Source organism: Callospermophilus lateralis, chromosome 20 (assembly GCF_048772815.1).
Source record: "Callospermophilus lateralis isolate mCalLat2 chromosome 20, mCalLat2.hap1, whole genome shotgun sequence".
In the NCBI taxonomy this organism is placed as follows: domain Eukaryota; kingdom Metazoa; phylum Chordata; class Mammalia; order Rodentia; family Sciuridae; genus Callospermophilus; species Callospermophilus lateralis.
In genome coordinates this window covers 19,491,276-19,504,228 of record NC_135324.1, presented here as the reverse complement: position 1 = coordinate 19,504,228, position 12,953 = coordinate 19,491,276, and the positions used below count along the sequence as shown (strand labels likewise).

At 52.4% G+C, this 12,953-nt stretch overlaps 1 protein-coding gene across 5 annotated transcripts in view; it reads left to right on the top strand.

Moving 5' to 3' along the window:
* Frmd4b (FERM domain containing 4B) overlaps nucleotides 1–12,953 on the top strand; it is a 188,133-nt gene that overhangs the window by 115,675 nt on the left and 59,505 nt on the right. The window lies entirely within an intron of this gene.

Sequence of the window (12,953 nt, the reverse complement as noted above, 5' to 3'; positions counted from 1 at the left end):
TCAATCCCCACCCCCGAGTGGCGGCTGGTCCTTCCCAAGTCCCCAGGGGTAGGGACAGGCACCCAGAGCGATCACGCTGACACCCAACCTCTGTTCTCCAGAGTGGCCAGCGCCACACACAGAATGCCCCGGGAGGCTCTGGTGATTGAGCCCTCCCAGGCCAGAGCCTCCCTGGACAGGCTGTGCCCTTTGTGAGAGTTTGTGGAGAATGGCCTGGAATACACTCGGTCATGGTAGGTGGCCCCTGTGCACCGGGAAGATGGGCTTGCTGCTGTCCTTGATGGGGATGTCCCATGAAGGTCATCCGGGCCCCCTTGGCGGGTTCCAGGGCATCGTCTTGCTGGACCCCTGACAGGCTGGTGCATCCGTTAGGGACAGAGGACTGTCTAACCTCTGCCTGTGCTTGTGGGTTTCCTGTTTCTTGCTCACGTTCTCAGGGCAATTGTCTTGACATTGAAAACTGCTCCGTTGATATCAGTGTAGCCACTTCTTGGGGTTGATTGGTATTAGCAGATACCTTCTCCTCCCCACCCCCAGTACCGGGGATTGAACCCACTGAGCCACATCCCCAGCCTTTCTAATTTTGTACTTTGAGACAGGGTCTCGTTAAGTTGCCCAGACTGGCCTTAAACTTGCGATCCTCCTGCTTCAGCCTCCCAATCCCTGGGATGGCAGGTGTGCACCACCGCGCCCGGTGTTTCGGTTGTGACCTGTGAGTTTCTGTGTATCGGCGGTCTGCTTGTTGGAAGCACACAGCGTAGGAGTTGCGTCTTGATTTCCTGGGTCCTGTTTGACCATCTGCTGTTCAGCTGGGCTCTGCCCTCTATTGACCCCCAAGTTGATCATCGCACAGCCAGGCTCGATTCTCCCACCTTTCTGTCTTGTCTTTTCTTTGTCCCCTTGTAGGGTCATGGGCTGCAGCTATCCTGTGACTTCTGTGGCTGCTTTGGGGTCAAATCTGCACATCTCCTGCTCACCAAGTCTGCCTCCACCTGACATGGCGCCATTTCCCGTGGAGAGCAGCACTGTGCATGCGTGGGGTAATTCCCCCTCTCTGCTGTTTAACGTCGCACATTTCACCCTGGGATGTGTTACAGAGGCACAAGACGTTATTTTTGTGTAGACTTTTGGTCCCCTTTAAAGATATTTGAAAATTTTTTAAACCATGGATTTGCCCTGTGGGTACTGTTCCTGATCTCCACCTTCTGTGTGGTTGGTGCTCCTGGGTTGCAATTCTGCTTCTCCCTGAAGGACTCTGTGGGCACTTCTCCCTATGCACTTGCTAAGACCCCTCCCCTAGCTTGTGTCTGGGACCATCTCCATTCACCTCTGTTGGGACAGCTACTTCCCAGGGCAGAGACCCCTGCGTCCAGCATTCTTCCTCCACTCTGTGGAGGTCTCGGCTCACGTCTTCTTGCTTGCTAACGAGAAGTCCCTGCTGTCCCTGACCCAGTGTGTCTCCTGAGCTGCGCCTTTCCCTGACTGGGTGGCTGCTCTGAGCGATTTGAATGTGGGCTGCCTGGTAAGCTCTTCTTCCTGCTTCTCGTGGTGGGCATTTACTGAGTGTCTTGGAATCGGGGGTTTACCATTTACATCAAACAGGGAAATTTTTCAGACACTGTGACTTTAAATGTCTTTTCCACACCTGCCCTAATTGTGGGGCCTCGGGGCACCTGTTCTTGGCCTCCGGAGTTGCTGCCGGGCAGGGCTCGGATTTTATTGAGTTGCTCTTGGTGGGGTTTCTGTTTGCTTTTTGGTTTTCTGCGTGTGTGTTGTAGAGTTTCTCTGCTGCGACTGATTTCACTCATTTTTCTTTTGCGTTCTGATCTGCATTCATCTCAGCGGGTCCCCTGGGGTCCCTGACTGTAGAGGTGCTACCTGAATGCTCTTTACCCCTTCGGGTGTCTACTGTGGAACATATGAAACCTAGTTACGATGGTCTTCTCCGTGTCCCTGCCTGCCTGTTGTGATGTTTGTGCCCTGGGTGGGGACGATCACCCACAGAGGTGCGTCTGCTGGGCAGGGGTGCAGTTGCCCCCAGAGGTGCATTTCATGGGTGGGGTAGATTTGCCCCCAGTGCTGCGTGATCACCCCCAGGGATGTAACCCCCAGGGACGGTGCTCCTCGCACAGTGAGCGCTTGGTGTGGTCCCCTAAAAACCCTCCTTGATGGCGATTGCTCCGTTGCTGATGCAGGGTTGGTCACAGGTCTTCAGCTGGCGTTATTTCTCTTATCATTGGCGCAGTAAGTTCCGCTGGTCTTGAGAGAGAAATGAAAAGCTGAGCTCTCTTACGTCCCGCCCCCTCTTAGGAGCCCTTTCTAAACGGGTGTTTCTGTGGCTTGTTGAAGAATTTAGAACTCTTACTCAACATCACAGGTCGTTTGGACTCACATTGATAAGATCTTTTAGAATTCAGCTGCAGGGATCCAGAGCGGGATATTTTGTGTCGAATTACTATTTAGGCAGCCGGGGTAACAATCCCGAGAGATGTTACAGAACCAGGTAAATGTAACAAACTCACGCTCATCCGGCAACGGGGCTCTCAAGTCACTTCTTAATGACTTCCTAAGACATAGGACTATCATCCGAACCATCGCCGGACAAGTCAGTAAGTTCTAGGAGAACACAGCCGCCGCTGTAGGACACGCGTAGGTGGATTCGCGGATTGGTAAAGTGAGTCACCAGGCTGGCAGCAGCTGTTAACTCAGGGCTCACTGCTGGATCCGACGGTGCACAGACACCTGCAGCACCTCCAGCAGACCCAACCCACTCTTCCTCCTGCCCACGGAACCGCTCCCCCTACTTCTAGTTCCCTGAAGACAAATACGCAGGGGAAGAGAGCTCTCACCTGCAAATATTGACAAAGCCACGAGTCCCTTTACACACCTGTTAGGAGGGAATGTGACTTGCCAAGAGGTCTGATGCGCCTGCAGGAGCTCTGCGCAGCTATTTGGGGAATTTGGTGTATACTCAGCAAATTCAGCCCCACGCACGTGTCCTCGGCCACACAGGGTGGCTCCCCGTGGTTTTGTCAATGTCCTCGCTGCTCTGCGCAGAGAGCACTTGAACGTGCAAAGAACTGTCCCTCCTGGTTCTGAGTGTGGGTGTCCAGGAGGGTGTGAAAGGGGGAGGAGGAAGTTCCCCTTTCGTCTTCTCCAAAGCCAACTCCTGTGTGCACAGGGCCACACTGGGCACTCAGGGCATCGCTGACCGTCCCCGTACACGAGTGGCTGTGGCCCGCGAGGAGACGGCCTCAAGGAGTCCTGCCAGATCTGTCACCAAGGGAAACAGTGTGTACACCTAGGGTCAAAGTGGACACCTGCAGTGGTCAAAAATCCACTTTGTGGTGTTGGTGTTCCTCCAAAAACAAGAGAACGGTTCTGTAACAAGAGAACCTCACGACCAGTCTAATGCTCCAAAGGAAAGATCAAACACCCCCTTGGTTTCTCTCCAGTCTTTGAGGTGTCGCTTCAAGGTCGGCAGTCGCTGTGTGGAGAACTAGCTCCTAAGGCGCCCACTGTGAGACTCTGTGTCGGGCACGTTCGGCCACAGCTCCGAGAAGCACACGCGGAGCCCCGGCCCTGCGGTCATCCTGTGTGCCACCCGCCAGTCTAGAAATGCACAGAGCATTTCTGGTTTGTCTTCTGGTATTTTTAAGTCACAAACGGAACATCAGTGAGTATTAAATTCATTCTCTAACTTAGTGGTCATTTTTTGCATGTGGTAAATCGTGCTAAAGTCACTTATTTCTTCTGAACTTCAAGGAAGTGCTCCACAGGCTACACATTTAACATGGATATCCCAGCACCTCTGTCCTGGAGGCCTTGTTATAGGTAAGAATGTTCACTGTATTAAGGTTTGTAAGATCTGAAGGACCTGGATGCCGGTCGAGAACCGGAGCCCGGCTTGGGGACACCTGTCCGTGTAGAACAGTGCAGATGATGGCTGCTCTGTTTCTGTCCCCCGTGCCCTGCTGTAGTCTGCAAGGGGAAAGTGTGTCACAGATCACATCAGCTGTTGGTCTTGATGAAGAAAAGTAATCCTAAGGAAGGTCTCAAGGTCTCAGGGCTGGGGCAACAACCGGCTGAGCTAGCTGTGTGACCTTGGGTGACCTTGGGGAAGGTTCTTGACCTCCCTGAGCCTGTTTCTCCTGTTTCGGAAAGACACAGTGAGATGGGGCGGCGTTTCTCACCTGGGACTTGTGGCCGATTTTATCACATTTACAGAAGATCAGGCTCCTGCCTCTCTGCCCCTTCCTACGCCGCAGCCAGAGTCGTGGAGACAGTGAAAACCAGCCAGTTCCTCTGACGGGGGGCACAGAGATTCTTCAGCACACGGAAGCTGGAGAGATGCTGGGCTTTGGGTATTTAAACCCACAGAATGTTTAGTACATACTAAAATGTGGTTTAAAAAAAAAAAAAAAACATGAATCAAGGTCCAGAGACAGGACTCTAGAAACAGATCTTTTCCATTCTCATTGTCACGACCAGTTTAAAAGGCGGTAGGGTAGATCTTTTTCCCCCGAAGAAGGTCAGCAATCACTCCCAGCCCCGAGCGCCTCCCGTGCACCTGCTGTGGCCGGCCCTGCAGAGAGCCCCCCGAGGAGGCAGACCCCTTCTTACAAGTCAGAGAGCAGCCACAGGGGTCCAGAAGTGGCTTGGTACTCAGAAGGAGTGTGTGGACAGTGACCTCGGCCAGGTAAACCAGCAGGAGACTCTGCCCTGAGCAGCGTTCCACGTTGGACTCAGCTTCCCATCGGCCCTGGCCCTCCGGAGACAGAAGTGCGGCCAGTAACTTGGCACCCAGGGACGCCTGTCCCGCGGCTTACCGGGGGCACTGCCGGGTGCTCCCTGGGTGGGTCTACTCAGTCACTGTTAATTCTCTCTGACCCCACTGGATCCTTACCCAGGGGACAGATGGGTGCCGGGCACAGAGGCCACGTAGCCCCCACAGTGTGACGTGGCTGGTGAGCCAGAGTCTGTGTGTTGACCCCCAGGCAGCTGCTCCTGATGGGTGAATGGGTGCCCCTCTCTCCCCCGTCATTCTGGACAACCTGCACGGTGGTCGGTGAGTGGTGGTCGGAGGCCACGTGCCTTCTGCAGGCTGGGCTGGGGCCGAAGCATGTCCTGGGGGGCATTTCGGGGGCACCACACCTGAGCTGGAACCAAGCCTTCCCCTCCGGCTCTCCCTGGGAGCGTGCCCACGGCACTCAAGGGCGGGCCCCCGAACCTGTTTGGCCTCCCTGGTGAGGACACGGAGGGGCACACCTGGCCTCTGCAAAACAACCACCTGTGCCAGGGGGTGATGAGCTGGAAATGCTTTAAAAATGAGTGAGCTGAAGACAGACTGGCCAAGTGACAGGGTACTGTTCCCCTGTCCCCTTGGGTGTGTGGGGAATCGTGACCACAGTGGGAAGACAGCGTGGGAAGAGTGGGGGGCTCCTGGGCGCCTGCAGTGGAGACCAGGCGCACGGTGGTTCCCCCTTCTGCACAGGAGTGGCAGCCGCTGGCCGGCAACCTGGCAAAGGTCCCCAGAGTCTCCTGCGGCACTCCCCAGTGGTGCTGCTGAGAGGCAGTGGGAGTTTTAGGAGGCTGGGCTGAGCTCCTCACCGGGGTCATGCCCCCGAGGAGGATTGTGGGGTGCCAGCCCCAGTAGTCCTGCTCTGCCGCACTCCGTCCTGCCCAAAGCAAGGAGGCCAGCCAGGCATGGCCCGGAATCTGCAGACTGGGAGCCAGGGAAGAACCTTTCCTCTTGGTAAATTGCTTGCCTTGGGTACTTTGTCACAGCGATGGAAAGACGGACACACAGCTCTGTTCCACCGAGCTCGCCAGGCAGCAGGTCCCCGTGTTCACATTTAATCTTCACAACAATTTACATGGGTACGCATAACACCTGACAGATGGGAAAGGGGAGGCACAAATGGCCCAGTAACTGGCCAAGGCTAAGTATCTCACTAGGGGGTGATTGGACCCAGGGGCTCTGGCTGCAGAGACCAGGGTCTTTGTCTTTATTTGGGTAAAAAAGTCATTGTGTCCCTATTAAAGGCCAGCGTCTGTGGTGAGGGCTGCCTGTCACTGCAAAGGTCAGCCCACAAACCTTCCCACACTTACCAGCAAATGCCATCATTTTACTCTTACTGATGGCTGCGTAGATCTCCACTGTGCATATACACCACGGTGTCTCAATCCATGTATCTGTTGATGGGCAGCAGAGTCGATCCCACACCTGGCTATTGTGAGGTGTGCTGCTGGAAAGGTTGAGGTCACTTACCACATGCTGATTTTAGTTATTTGGGATAAACACCCAGGAGTGGCATAGCATGGTCATATGGTGGCTCTGTTCCTAGGAGTGGTCGTACTAAATCGTGGTCCCACCAACCGTGTGTGTGAGTGTGCCTTTCCCCCCACGTCCTCACCAGCATTTATTATTCTTTACGTTCTTCATAATCGCAATTGCGACTGGAGTGAGATGAGATCTCAGTATGGCTCTGGTCTGCGTTTCCCTGATGCCTGGAGAGGTGGAACATTCTTTCACGGATTGGTTGGCCATTTGTGATGCTCCTTTTGTGGAGTGTCTGTTGAGTTCTTTTGCCCGTTTACTGATTGGGTGATTTGGACTTGGGGTGTTCCGTGGTTTGAGTTCTTTATCTTCTGGATATTAATCCCCTGCAGAGCTGCAGCTGGCAAAGATTCCCCCCTCCCCCCCCCCCGTTCCGTGGATCCTCTCCTCACTTCCTTTGCTGGGCACAAGCTTTGTATTCTGGTGGCTTCCCACTTACTGAGGCTTGGTTTTATTTCTTGTGCTTTGGGGGGTCTTGCTGAGGAAGTCAGAGACAGCAGCTCAGCAGGAGACGTTGGCAGGACAAGGCCCAAGCAGCCAGGCCCACCCACCGGGTCTCACCGAGCACCCTGTTCTGCTGTCAGCTGTCTCTGGTACTTGGAATCAACGTGGAAAGGCAAGGGAGCCAAAGGTTACGACCGTGTTGGAAACAGAGTCACTGCGAGGCTGAGCAGCCCTGTTGGTTCTCACAGGCCCTCTCCCCCCAGTTCTTGACCGGAGCTTGCCAGGTCTGCCCTTCATCAGCAGGCGGGTGGGAGTCATCCTGAAACACGGGGCAGCAGGCGGGTTGCGCAAGGTCCTACAGACCTTCTGTCATTTGCAGCTGAGCGGGTGGATCCGGAGACATCGAAGCTCTTTAAGGCTCCTGCAGGTTGGGGGGCAGTTTGGCCATTCCCCTCTTCTGCTCCCCCTGAAGCAATCCCTCTAGGGAAGATTTTAGTGACGTATGAAAAGATGTGCACAAAATACTCTGCAAGAAAGAAAAAAAGAACCTTCACATCATCATTTCTAACAGTGGGAAACTGGAAGCTGCTTAAATAGTCTTGAACACAAATTAAATAAATGGCGGATCATTCCCAGGATAGGATATGAAAAAGCCTAGGCCGTCCCTCCTCAGCCGATGCGCAGACGTGTCTAAATGATTATGTTGTTGCACTTGAAAAGAGCCAAGTTACAGAACGGTGAACCTGGTATGGTTGGTTCGGTGTTTTTATTTATTTATGTATTTATTTATGTTTTTATTTATTTACGTACTCATAGGGAAAACTAGAAAATGCACGGTGGAGAATAAATGTTTGTGATCTCGGAGAGGGAGATGTGGAAAAGCTTTTGCTGTCTAAGTAATGGTTTTCCGACTGTCTTCCACCCGTAGTGTTGGGGAGGCCGCCCAGGGCTGTCACATGCTGGGCAAGCGCTGTACCGCTGAGCCGCACCCCCCCGCCCCCCCGCCTGCTTTCCAGTGTCTTCAACAGGAAGCCTGAGTTAGTTTTAAATCAGAAAGAGAAAGACAAAAATAATCAGGGTATTCATTAAACGTCACCTTTCCAAATGTGTGTCAAGAGAATGCGGACGTGGGTGGGAGTGTAGCTCAGGGGTAGGGTGCTTGCCTAGCACACGGGAGGCCAGGGGCCCTGTCCACTACGGCAGAAGGAAAAATGCAGAAGAGCACAGGGAATCCAGGAAGGGCCGTGACCCAGGACGAGAGCCTGCATCACACCACGGTAACACACTTCTTTCTGTTGTGCATGTTTCCTGGTTGAGTTGGGGGTTGTTTGGCTTTTAACTTCTGACCATTCCAGCTACTCTGACCCGACCTCGGCCTCTCTTCCTCCTACACCCTGTGTGCCCTTGTGGTGTGGAGCAGGGGACGGAGCACAGGATGCCTCAGAAATTCACGTCCTTATGTCCCTGGATGGTCACCAGCCCCGCGAGGGCAGGCACCAGGTTTCCTGAGACTGGACTCCTTGGCCTCTGGGGTTAGGCGAAGGGTTGCTGAGTGGGTGACCCAGTGGGTGGTGAGGAGGGGACGCCCAGATGGAGGGCCGCGTGGAGCCAGCAGAACTGGGGCTGGGGAGGGGCTCCCTGGGAGAGCGCTCGCCTCGCACACACCCACAAATCCCAACAAGACAGATTCAGGGAAACGCCGCACCTCGGCCTCCCCTGCTCCCCATCGCAGACAGCCCCCATAACTGCAGGAGGCCGTGTGGTGTGGGGAGTCTGCACTCTGCACTCGGGGAGCCTGGATCCAACAGGTCACCTGACCCCAACCTGGATGTCATCATGTTGAGCCTGTTTCATCACCACGGGGAGGGGACGGTGGCACTGCCTGCCTCCGTGGGAGAATTGACACATGTGCAAAGGTGTAGAGCAGTGTCTGGTTATTGTGCTGCTGTTACTACTACAGTCCCCCTTACACCTAGGGGAGGTTTCAGCACCCCGATAGATGCCTGAAGCCAAGGACAGATCCAGCCTTATATACCCCACGTGTTCTCCTACTCGTACAGAACTGTGATCGAGTTCGGTTTATCAGCTAGGCCCAGTAAGAGATTAACAACAGTAGTGAATCATGAGACGGCACAATTGTAAAATGTGCCGTAATGAAAGTCATGTGACCGTGATACGTATGTGTGCCTATCTCTTTCTCTTCCAATCCGATACCAGGAACCTCTGCTAAGTAAACACTGGTGGGTAGCCTATACAGCATGGAAACACTGGACAAGAATGACTCATGTCCAGAGTCTACATGAGATTTCATCATGCTGCTCAGAACGGCCCGCAGTTTAAAACACGTGAACTATTTCTGGGATTCTCCATTTAACATTTTTGGACTATGATTGATCCCAGGTGCCTGAAACCATGGAAAGGGAGCCCTCAGATGACTATATGGCTGTTACAGTCAGGACCCTTAACAGGACGTGTCCACCCCGGCTCACCTCTGCAGCGTCTCCCCACACTCGCCCTGTGCTCCCTCCAAAATGACCTGGTGTGCCAGGCTGGCTCCGCGTCTTGAACCTGCTTGTCCCTTGCCGAGAGTCCGGCTCTGCTCTCTGTCCTTGTCTCCTGCCGAGGGTCTCCCAGCCCCTTCTTTTCCTTCTTGCACACCTCCACTCGTCCCACCCCTTATGCAATTCTGTCCTTTCTCTGCCTCCCACCACCCTTTCCTGCAGGGGCCAGACCTTCCAGCACCCAGAGCACCCTGTGAATACGTGCAGCTCCTCCCGCTGTGTTGAACCATTCCTTCTAGCGCCTGCATTGACCTTGTGTTTTGTTTCAATACATTTTAATGGACACACAGTAATTGTTCATATTTACGGGTACAGTGTGACGTCTCAGTACATGCATGCCGTGTGTGGTGACCAGACCAGTTTAAGTGCTCAGCTGTCACCAAAGCCACTTCTGTGTGCTGGGGACACTTGACATCCTCCCTACTAGCTATTTTGAAATATTCTATTAATTGTCCTCAGCCGTGGTCATCGTACGTGTGAGGGCAGTTGAGGTCATTCCCGCTGCCCACCTGCCTTCCTGGACGCACTCACATCTCCCTCCATGCCCCCCCACCCCCCGCCATTCTTCTGGGCTCTGGTGACCGCCGTTCTGCTCTCGACTTCATTAATTTTTGACACTAGGGTTCGTGTTTATCTCCCCTGAGCTGGCCCAGAGCCTGGCACACATGATAGGCCCTCCGTGAATACCGGTCAAGTGAGCAAGAGATACATGGTTTCCACTGGCAACGAAATGGATCGGATTTTGCAAGATGGGCTTGCCAAACCAAACTGAAAACCCATTTTGAGTAACCACCATCAAAATTAGTCATTTTCAACTTTCTGTCTTATTTTATTTTCTCTGCCTAAGACGGAACGGCTGTTTCTAAACTCAATTTTCCAGAATTGAGGTTGTACTTGTAACCTTGAAATTTGATACACTGAACCTATCAGAATACCTTGTGAGCGCTGCGTGATCCGATTGCAGAGTGCAGTAGGGTCGGCTCGGCAGCCCCGCCCTCCCTCTGCACTTGTTCTAGGCACGTTTTGGAGACGTTGAGGAGAATCCCTGAAAACTCAGCTGCAAGGTCAGGCTGACACCCTTCTCAGCGCTAAGACTGAAACTTTTCTTTTCTTAGAATTCCAAGGAGATAAGCCATCGACTTTTGATTGCCTCTGGGATGGGGGGCACTGGGCATGTACCCAGGGGATCCTGCTGATCTTAAAGTCTCATTTTAGACAGGTCTTCTAAAAGGCTCTCCCACTCCAGCCAAATGTGACCGACTTGCTTTCCCTCTTCTTATAAGAGCTAAAATGAGCACACAGATGGCCATGGGCAGGGGTGGGGGAGATGGAGAAATGAGCCAACCAAAAGTCAGTAGCCAGCTCCTGACGAATCAAAATGTGCCTGCTTCACAGGGCGATGTTCCCCTACAAACCAGAGAGACATCTGGTAATCGGCTACAGTTCCAGCTACCTGTTCACAGCAAAGAGACTTTCTTTTATTTTTGTTTTTCTTCTTCTTTCTTGGTACTAGGGATTGAACCCAGGATGATTATCCCCTGAGCCACATCTCCAGACCATTTTATATTTTATTTAGAGACAGGGTCTCACTGAGTTGCTTAGGGCCTCACTGTTGCTGAGGCTGGCTGTGAGCTTGCCATCCTCCTGCCTCAGCCTCTCAAGCTACTGGGATTACAGCATGCACCACAGCGTCCAGCACTAAGAGACTTTCTGAAAGTTCACACTCATGGTGAGTGCAGTGACTGTCCATTTTTATAGTGCTGGAAGGTAGAGGACTTAGCTCAACTCAACCTAAAAGAACATGAAGCTTACAGCACAATGATGCATGCCAGCGAGTCCATCGACCCCGGAGGCTGAGGCAGGAGGATCCCAAGTTCAAGGTGAACTTCAGCAACTTGGCAAGACCCTGTCTGAAAATAATAGAAAGAGCTGGGGAGGGGCTGGGATTGTGGCTCAGCGGTAGAGCACTTGCCTAGTGTGTGCAGGGCCCTGGGTTCGATCCTCAGTACCACATAAAAATAAATAAAACAAAGGTATTATGTACAACTACAACTAAAAAATTTTTAAAAATTAAAAAAAAAAAAAAAAACTGGGGATATAACTCCCGGATAAAATGCTCCTAGGTTCAATCACTAATACTGGAAAACACACACACACACACACACACACACACACAGAACATGAAGCAAATTCCTCTGTCACGGTTCCTCACTCTCAGCAGCATATCCATGGCTCTGTTTTGGAGCCATTCCATGTATCTCAGCAAACATAGCTGCACTAAAATATGCTCCGCCCATCTCATAACCTGGCTGAGCCCTAGCGTGTGAGATTTGAGAGTGTTTGCACGTGTGAGCTCGTACATGCATATGTGCGCTCATGTGTGTGTATTTTAATCCTCAGCTTATTTCAAGATTTCGAAATAATTTTAAGAATCAGTGGCAGAAGTAGCATTCTGCAGGCTGTGAGTTTTTATGCAGATGTGTGAACCGGCCTTCTCGTAATACGCCGTCGTCCCAAGACCAGCGTTTGCGAGACCAAGCCACTGCACTAGAGCGCAGAGCGGATTTGAAGCCCAGCCAGGCCACCAGGAACAAAGCATGTCACTCTGTGTTTATGAGGGCTGCTGAGAGCTTTGCAATGAGCGTTTCACCTGCCCTGGGTCGTGTGGTCTTCCCTGTGTACTTTCCTGACATTGAGACGGTATGTTTGAAAGGCGGACTCCAGCTAGATGCCACCGCGTGCCCTCGTGGGAACTGAAGCTCTCACCGTGGTGGGTTTTAAGGCACGTCGTCCTCAGTCCCATGTCCTCAGAACCTGGGCAGCTCTGCTGTGGCCTGGCCTCTGCCCCATCCCTCCCTGCCCACCCCCCCCCCCAGAGGGTGCAGGGAAACAGAATTGTTCCCCTTTTCACCGATTAAAGACTGAAGTCCAGCAGCAAAAAAAACCCACCGTGACCTAAAGGAAGAGAAGGAGACTGCCCTCCAGCTGTTGCCGGCCAGAGCGGATTTGCCAGGAATGAACTCTTTGTTCACTGGTCTGTCCCCAGCACCAGGAGATGCGTAAATATTTGCTGAGAGCATTGAGAAGGGCTTCTGCATCGCCAGACCTGGATTTCTAAGCAGCGTGGGTGGTTGAATATGAAGTATCCTGAGACACTGGAGCCGGTGCTCATATTGCGGGGACACCACTATGTCAGAAATGAGCTCTAGGAATTGTGTCAGAGCTCAACTGCGGCTCAGAAATACAGTCATATGAAAATACTAGGATGCATACTTGAAAGGAGAGAGGAGGAGGCAGATGGCCCATTCAGATGAAAATATAAAATCCTCCAGTCTTAGAACTTGGATTATCGATGGATGAAAGAGTCTGTAGGATATTCTATAATTATTTTAGAAGTCAAGTGTTTTGTGTTTTTTTTTTTTTTTGGTACCTTTTCTGCTTTTGAAACTATGAAGTTAATTTCTCTGAGGACATATTGTATTTTGAAAGAAGTATGGCCAAGAAACTTCCAAAACCAGACTTACCGTCACCCACTCTGTCCCTGTCCATCCATCCGTCTGTTCCCTGCCCGTCTGTCACCCGTTTTTCTAAGCCCGACTGGAAGCAGA